Raw genomic sequence first — 10,081 nt, 5'->3', positions numbered from 1 at the left:
AATTCAGACTAAAACACATCTATTTAGCCTCACATACTGACTTTATTTGTAGTTCATACAATTTTAATAATTTAAATTTTTCTCATTTTTAGTAAAAGCACTTAATTACCATTGTTTATTTCTATAACAAATGTCATACACTTGCAATAAAGCTAAAAATATAAACAACTACATCATTATGTTGATATCCTATATTTTTACAATAACACTTATGACAAACATGTCTTCTAATATCCTCAGTTGTTGCGTATTGGCTTTAAGTTTGTTTGTAGCTTGTCATCAGTTTGTCGTCAATTCGTCAAATTGTTGGTAAGTATGAATTAAGCACCTTTTGATATGTTGAAGTTTATTATAAAGAATTATTATACATTAATATAACACACAGACACAATAAACCACATATGCAAACACTAAAAACACATACCGGAAACACAGGCCCTCTCGATATGCTGGGTATGGGCACCAGTGTGGGGATCATGTGAACCATCATCTATATAACCCCATTAAGGTCCTATATAGCACTTTTAAAGCATGGTTCTTTATGGAACCTCATAAAAGGGTTCTATTTAGCAAGCCGAAGAACCCTAATTTGGTACTGTTTAGAAGCATTTTTTTAAGAGTGCACCTACGGCTCCACCGGAGACCCTCGGACGTGCAGCTACACCATTTATAAATAATTTTTATAACTGTATCCACTGTATGTCCGACTGATTTCACTATATTCCTCCTTTTGATTCTAAACTAAACTGAGAATTGGATAAGAGACAAACATAAATGACTTAATTGGGGAACTTGAGAGATGAAACCATGCTGATGGCCTGGGTCTGTGCTGGAGTTAGTGAGTTTGATGTGATTAAACTCGAGGTTCTGTGAGTTTATTTTGTGATTATTTTAGTTCCTTTCTGTGTAAAGCACTTTGAATTGCCATAGTGTATGAAATGTGCTATAAATAAACTTGCCTTGCCTTCAGTGCCGGTCTTCCCCGGCTTATGAGCATGAAAGTCTCGAATTAACTTGGGATCCAAGATGTCTCTGGCAGGAACCCAGGAGCGCTCCTCCGGGCCATAGCCTCCCCAGTCCACAAGATACCGGAGTGATCCTCGCACACGACGGGAGTCCAGTATATGTATATTTAGGCGACCTTGAGTGTCTAGAAAGGCGCCAAATAAATCAAATGTATTATTATTATTATTATTATACGGTGGACCGTGTAAGCTGGTTGGCCTCCAACAATGCGAGGAGGAGGAGGTTTACCTGCCGGAGCAAAGGGAGAGGACAAAACAGGTTTTAGAAGGGAGACATGAAATGTAGGATTAATCTTTAGAGACCTAGGTAAGTATAAACGGTAAGTAACAGAGTTAACTTTCCTCACCACTTTGAAAGGCCCAATGAACCGCTGAGAGAGTTTGTGGGACTCTACTCGTAAGGGAAGGTTCTTTGTGGAGAGCTAAACTCTCAGTCCGGAACGCAGGGTGGGGGCAGGTCTGCGTCAACGGCTAGCCTGTCGCTGGTACTGCTGAGAGACTTGAAGAAGCTTGTGTCGAGCTTTCCTCAGATGACAGCGTCTGACAAACTGCCGAGCGGAGGGAACTCCAACTTCAACTTCTTGATCAGGGAACAATGGAGGGGTATAACCAAACTGGCATTCGAAGGGAGACATGCCTGTAGCCGATGAGCACAGAGTGTTGTGGGCGTACTCTGCCCACATAATGAAGGATGACCAGGAGGATGGATTATTGGCAGCCATGCACCTTGAGAGTAGTCTCCAGATCCTGGTTTAACCCTCTGGGGTCTGAGCTGTTTTCTGGCCCTGGAGGAGTTCTGACATGCTCTGACATTTGTGCTTATTTCTGTTACTTGTGACATTTTCATGGCTAAAGTCTGATTACACTGTATTCAGCACAAACTCTGCTACAATAATATATCAGCAGCATGTATGTAAAAGTTTGTAGTTTTGAGATAATGACATTTATGCATGGTTTGTGAAAAAAAAAATAAGGTCATGAAACCCATACTGATTATTTCTTCATAAGACTTTTGAAAATTGTATGACATAGCCTAGAATATTTGCTCTAAAACTATGTGAAAGTCACCCTGACTGCTCATTCAGATAAGACAATACATTGATTTAACCCTCTGGGGTCTGAGGTGTTTTTTGGGGTCCTTGAGATGTTCTGACATGCCCTGACATTTGTGCTTTTTTTAGTTGCTTATAAACATATTAATGGCAAAGGTGTAAATTCACTCTATATAGCACAAACATGGCTACCATAATATGTGAGCAACATGCATGTACATGTTTGTATTTTTGAGAGAATAATGTTTATGCGTGGTTATTGAAAAAACTAAAAACTAAAGTTTCTGAAATAAGGCCACAAAACACATACTAAATATGTGTCAATATGTTGTCGCCTAGAGTTTTTTCTTCAAAATGATGTGAAAATCATCCTGCCTAATCATTCACATAACACAATACATTGATTTAAATTTTGCAAAACACTTTCTGTTTGGAAAGGCAATATGCGGAGTGGGCGTCAACAATCCAACACCATCATGCATATTTAGTGGTTCGCACCTGAGGAGACAATGGGGCCCGCATACTTAATGAGCCATTCATTCAGGTGTGTCACAAGAAAGAATGCAAGAGCAACAGTTGGAAGCATCTCAATTCTTTTTTATTTTTCCACAAATTGTGCTTGCAAATTGGCCTATAATATCCAAGGAAAACATGTCTAGTAATTGTGCAGTTAATTCTCATACTGTATTTTCAGTTTTGGAATATTTATCCTCTCCCCAAATTTGTCACTAATAAAACACAATAAAAATTATTTAAGGAAAAGGCTTATATTTACCTTTTAATAGTTTGTTTACATTTACCTTGTAAATATTTTTTTTTTATTAAAAAGGTTACAATTACAACAACAATTCAAGTGTAATCTTTCTTTGTAAAAACTAAAGTATACATTTTATCATACATATTTCAAAGTTAAGGATTCATTACTTGAATATAGCCTAGGCTACATTGGAATAAACACTAAAACATATTATTTGTATTTTATTTTAACATACTTTATTTTTGACAAAACATACTATATTTAACATGTGAGCAAAAATTGGCAAACAAAAGCTTATTTGAGGTGACAGATATTTTACAGTAAAAATGTATAATCTATCCAAAACTAATCAACGAAATGTTGTCTTTCATATGTCTGTAACATAGTAACTTTCGTTTTTATTATAAGAAATATAAATGTTAATTTGCAGTTTAATACGTTTCTTATACAAATACATTTTATCTCAACATATTTCAGTCGATTTTTACTCAGTATAGCAATACAGTTTGCTAAAAGCGAAACATTCATTCACACAGAAACGCGATTCAAATTTAAACCGTCTTTTGCAAGTTGTAGTAAACAGCGCGCATCTCTGCCGTTCATTCATTCATTCACAGAAACGATTCACTTGAGAATGAAAAAAAAAACTTACTACAGTATTCCATAGCTCAGGATCTGTTGCTCCTCGAAATACCAGCACTTCTGAGGTAAATTTTCCACTATAGTATTATTCCTCACAGCACTGCGAGACTTTTCTCGAGCTGATGTGGGCGTTCACAGTTTGCAGGATTGCCTCAGTCATTTGCGTTTGAATAGCGCGCACTCTCCGTGGGCGGGGTCACATTAAAAATAATTCGCTGAGATGAGAACGACTGACATCTCGCTCTTTTCATACAGATTGCATAAACTGAGAATATTTGTTTTTTATATAAATTAGTTCATTTAAAAGAAGAGAATTCAAGCTTCATGCAAGTGTGTCTATATGCCTGTTTGACTGAGTATTCGCTGAGTTATGGCTCATTTTCGGACGCGTTTCAGAATGGACTTAACTGACAGAGAGAAGGCAGAACTCGCTTCGTGTTTATTTTTCTTTATTTTTCTTAAAACACTTTGTTTTTATTGTGAGTATACACAAAAAAATACACACTTAACAGGATCGATTGATGTATGAAACTCCTATGGAAAATCAAAGTCAATAGAGTATTTTTGAGTCTCTTTTTTCACTGATAAAAAAAAGCGAGCTGGTATCGCCGGCGATACCGCTAACCCCAGGGGGTTAAAATTTGCAAGACATGTTTTGTGTGAGAAAGCTTTATGCGAAGAGGCGTGGACATCATGAATGTTTAATTTCTTTCACACCTGAGAAAGACAAAGACCCACCCTAATGGCCCTATTAGGAGCTATCAGGCCCTATCATTCTGAGCAACCTTGCACAAAGAATGAGGAGATTTAAGAAAGAATGGCTTTTTGATTGTTTGGATTTATTTACAACACAACATTGTTTTTGAGGTAACGAGCGCGTTTGCGTTCCAGATTTGCATGTCAATCTCTTTTGTGCGCGTGGGCGTGGTCAAATAAAAAATAATGAGCAAGGGTTTGAGATACTGGACATCTTGTTGGTTTTATACAAATTACTAAAACATAGAATATTTGTTTTCAATTTGAATCCGATCATTTAAAAGTACACACTTAAATGTCAGACTGATCTCATGAAATGGCGTATGTATGACACGCCAATTCGTATTTCCATTTTTGGCGTGCTATCAACACCCATAATCGCTTTTCAGCGTGTTTATCAACGCCGTTGACTTAACGTTACATTACTGTATATATAAATATATATGACCTACCCCAACTCCGTCCCTAAACCTACCCGTCACTGGGGTTAATACCATTTATGAGTCTTCCCCTACCATCCTAGGAAAAAAAATATTGCTCCCCAGATGTAGATATACATTTTGCTCCGTTTTGCTCGGACATTTAACGGCGTACACATACACGCGGAATCACTCTGACGTTTAACGGCGTAGACATACACGCGGAAGATGACGGTTTGTTTTGACGTGAACATACACGCGGATAGCTCAAAATGCATATAAATAACACGCCACTTGACTTGAAAGTGGCGTGTATTTTTACGCAAAGTCATGATGTCATGTTGTAAATGTTTATAAAGGTATATGGCTCATAAATGTGTGACAAGTATTCGCTGAGTTTTGTTTCAGTTTTATAGACGTGCTCAAGAAAAAAAAGTTCACCGCGATGGAGAGGCAGAACGCACACCCTGTTTATTTTCTTTATTTTACAAAAGCACAATGTTTTGATTTGATTGTAAGTGGACACATACAAAAGTAGAAATATCACAGATTCTTTTTTCATATTTCTTTTTTCTGTATGACCATAAATGACGGAGTCATTTAAGTTTATTGTGCTACAATGTGAAGAAAATCCAGCAAAACGCGCCCGCGAGTTTGCCAACCTCAAGGGGTTAAATGCGGTCTTCCACTCATCACCTTGTCTAATGCGCACTAGATGATAAGCATTGCTCAAGTTGAGTTTGGTGAATATGGATGCTCCCTGCAGTATCTCAAAGGCTGTGGCCATAAGCGGCAACTGGTAACGGTTCCGGATAGTGATTTTGTTGAGGTCTCTGTAATCTGTGCAGGGTTGAAGGCCCCCATCCTTTTTGCCCAAAAAGAAAAAACCAGCACCAGCAGGTGAAGTGGACTGACGAATGATGCCTGCTGTGAGGCCCTCCTCAATGTACTTGTCCATAGCAGCATGTTCGGGAGAAGACAAGGAGAATGTGTGGCCTCTGGGGGGACAGGTACCTGGAAGCAGGTCAATGGCGCAGTCATAAGGACGCTGTGGTGGTAAAGAGGTGGCTCTCTTTTTACTGAAGACTGCCTTGAGATGGTGGTACTGAGTGGGGACTTGAGATAGGTCTAGGGGATCTTGAGACTCGAGAATAGGGTCAGGGGAACTCTGGACCAAACAGGTGACATGACAAGTGGGACCCCAACTGAGGATAGCGCCAGTGGCCCAGTCAAGGTGAGGGTTATGGTGAAAAAGCCAGGGGTGGCCGAGGACCACAGGGAACTCTGTATCAGGTGGAAACACAACTCCTCTTGGTGTTGGTGAATAGAGAGGCGAAGGAGAGAGGTTAGAAGGGTTACCTTCCCGGGAACCAGAGGTCTTCCATCCAGTGCAGTAACCGTCAGAAGGGTAGTGAGTCAAATCAAATCAAATCAAGTATATTTGTATAGCGCTTTTCACAATACAGATTGTATCAAAGCAGCTTCACAGTATTAAATTAAAATAAAATAATACAACAAGGTTTGTTTCTAGTGGAATTTTTTGATTGATAAAATAAAATAAATATCCCCAAAATATCCCCAACTGAGCAAGCCAAAGGCAAAAGTGGCAAGGAACCAAAAAAACTCCATCAGGTGACCTAATGGAGAAAAAAAAAAACCTTGGGAGAACCCAGGCTCAGTCGGGGCCAGTTCTCCTCTGGCATTTATGAACTAGAGGCCGGATTGTAGTTTGAACTGTAAGATTAAAAATATTATATGAATGCCTGGCCGAAAAGATGAGTCTTTAATCTAGTTTTAAACTGGGAGAGTGAGTCCGAGCAACGAACAGTATCAGGAAGACTATTCCAGAGTTTCGGAGCCAAATGTGAAAATGCTCTCCCTCCTTTGGTGGATCTGGATATCCTAGGTATGACCAAAAGCCTCAAATTTATTGATCTTAAAGAGCGCGATGGATTATAGGGCGATAGAAGATCCGTTAAATAGACTGGAGCTAAGCCGTTTAGGGCTTTATAAGTCAATAGCAATACCTTGTAATTAATACGGAACTTTATAGGTAACCAATGCAGTGATGATAAAATCGGTGTTATATGATCATATTTTCTTGATCTAGTAAGAACTCTAGCGGCGGCATTCTGGACTAACTGTAGCTTGTTTATTGAGGATGCAGGACAACCGGCTAATAAAGCATTATAGTAATCTAGTCTCGAGGTCATGAATGCATGAACTAACTTTTCTGCATCAGAAACTGATAGCATATTACGTAGCTTAGCAATGTTTCTAAGGTGGAAAAAGGCTGTTTTTGTAACATATGAAATATGATTTTCAAAAGACAGGTTGCAGTCTAATATAACACCCAGGTCTTTTACTGTAGAGGATAAAGTAACAGGACATCCTACGATGTCAAAGTTGTATTGTGAGAGGTTCTGTGGGCGGTTTTTTGAACCGATAAGTATTACCTCTGTCTTGTCTGGATTTAATAAAAGAAAATTACGCGTTATCCAATCTTTTGTATCTTTAACACACTCTGCCAATTTGGATAATTTAGCGTTTTCATCCGGCCGTGATGAAATATATATTTGAGTGTCATCAGCATAACAATGGAAACTAATTCCATGTTTCCTTATAATATTTCCAAGTGGCATCATATATATTGAGAATAATAGAGGGCCTAACACAGATCCCTGCGGCACTCCATAGTTTACTGGAGTTATGATCGATTTTTCTCCATTCAAATAGACAAAATGGTAGCGGTCAGATAAGTATGATCTAAACCAGCTTAATGCTTAGTGAGTGAGTCAGATGGGATCTGGAGACTCCTAGCAAGAGATAAGTCAATAAAGTTCCCGGCTGCACCTGAATCCACCAATGCAATCTCCCCACTCTAATGAAGCATCATCAACCAACAGTTGGAAAGTCTTTGCACTATTCGACATGTGCGGATCCTTTTCCTACTTTATGACTTTTTTGGCTTTTGACTCTTTTTTTTTTACACAGTAAGCTTTGTGACGTTTGACTGTATATACATTTGGCTCTACACCACTTTCTTCATCATTGTATTTAAGTTAACATTTATTTCGAGTAAGGAAAATGATTGATATGAACTGATGACAGTATGAATGATCATGAATGTGACGAGAGATCAGCAGACTGAAATGAATATTATTTGAGAATTATTTGAGAGATACAGACTTAAATGACAACAACGGATGTTTAATAAGCTTTTATTTGGAATTAATTTACATATTTTAATTTACATTTGATTTCTGTTAAAGGTTTTTCACCTTTCTTCTGTCTACCTATTTGAACATTCATCATAATTGATGCAATAAAGAGAAGAGTGGAATCCAGTTAAGGCCTTCGTTGATGATGTGTCTGTTCCTTTCAAGCGGGGAAATTGTGTACAAAATGCCAGAGCTTGACAAGCACACACACACACACACACACACCAGCCTCTGTGTCTCAGCTCACACTGAAATATCTCTATCATGAACATGACAAAGTCAAGATCATATTTGTGTGTGTTTATAATCAAAGACACACAGACCTCAGGGTCAATATGACAGACTGAAATGTGTGAAATATTTCTGATCGTAACGAATCCTCCTCAGATTAGACAGAATCATCTGGAAGGAAGACATCAGATATCAGCGAGTGTTTCTTTCAATCTCAACAAGCTTTGATTCTCAGTAGAGACTGTAGTTTCAGACTCGGCCTTATTTAGTCTTTCTTATTATTTATCACAAACTGTGCTTTTACTTCACAACAACTGACTTTCAGGACGTTATGAACATATGTGATAGTAAAATCATCATTTTTAGGTGTAGGCGGATAATAATAATAGTAAAGCTCTGGTAATGTGCCGATTACTGAGATTTACATATTCTACATGAGCGCACACTGGACTGTCCTGTTTAACACACGATACAGGTCCGTAAAATTTACTATGAACAAACCGATTTAATGTAAAACACTTTTCAAATGATTCTTCCACCTTTAATTCTCTGCAGGAACAAGACAACACAAGAAGATGGAAACCAATCTCTGATGGAAACATTAATGACACAGAATCGTAGGTGAAATCCATCAGGCCGACTCTCATCACTTAATTCAGAATATAAACCATTCCTGGAGACACTTGATGTGACTGATGTCTGGAGATGGACAGGGTTTATTTGTTGTTGATATCTGAGGTAAAGCTGTGGTAAAGTATGCAAACATCACGTGAGCGTCACTACGGGAAGCAGAAAGTGTCTTCAGACTTCACGTCTCTGTTTTCAGCAACTCTCGCCGATCGGTTACATCCAGCCGATGTCCAACACACCTAACATGACACATTCACAAGAGGAGCACATGGCAAGAACACATGAGGGAAAAGGGAATCACATGACAGGAACTTTGACTATTGGTAAATTACAAAATTAAAGACATGAAACGTGAAAGTGAAAACAAAACCCAAACCAGCGTGACTTTTTTTCTTCAATTATCTACAGTCTTCTGCAATGCCCTCCAAATCTCGTGAAGCCTGACAGTCAGGGCCGTTTGAAGGAATTTGGGGGCCCCAAGCAAAATGGACATGGAGGCCCCCCCAATAAAAAACATATTATAATATGTAACCATATTCTGTCCGTTCGAAAAAAAAGTTGCACTAACTGTTTGTTACAAGCAGCATTTGCCTTCAGGCAGGTAGCTAACATAAACATATTTTTTTTCTAGCCTACCTGCTGCAAAATTACACCATTTGTACAAGACAAGTGGAGCTATTTTATCCAGTGTAATTTATCACTTACCACTAGGGGTGTAACAAAATTCACGGTTCGGTTCAATACGATACACGTGTTATGGTTTGGTATGTTTTCGATACAGCAAAAAGAAAGAAATGCCAATTTCCTTGATTTATTTCTTTTTCTTTTTTTAATTAAAACTAGCACCATAAAATATTATTTCTTTTTACTTTGAGCAATTCTGGAGCTATAATTGACTCTTCTTAGGAGCATATAAAACAAAACAGCTCCTTGGAAAATTTTTTATTTAATATTGTAGTAGTTATAAACAAATGTTTTTTTTAGTTAAGATTAACATTTGAGGGCATTGTATTCATAATGTCAAAATAAAACCGACGTAATGTTACTTGAAGGCATTATAGCCTACTATTCCTGCCAAACAATGTGAATGTTTCTCACTAGATCTCGCAGCGATGTTATTACTTCTGTGGCGAATTAAAATGCTTTCTTTACTGGATCTCTTATTAGAGCTGTGTAGTAACAGTGTCGCATGATCACGATCGGCTCGCGCTGCACTGGTTCAAACTGATAAACAACGGTCCGTCAACCACACAATAACGAGTAGCTCAGTTTCGTTTCGCTTGCATTACGTTTGCCATTTGATGTTGGGCAATGTTGTGGTCGCGCCGGCGTCTCTACATTATGAGCG

The sequence above is a fragment of the Squalius cephalus genome, assembly GCF_949319135.1.
Source record: "Squalius cephalus genome assembly, chromosome: 4".
NCBI lineage: Eukaryota > Metazoa > Chordata > Actinopteri > Cypriniformes > Leuciscidae > Squalius > Squalius cephalus.
Note: the sequence above shows the minus strand (reverse complement) of the source record.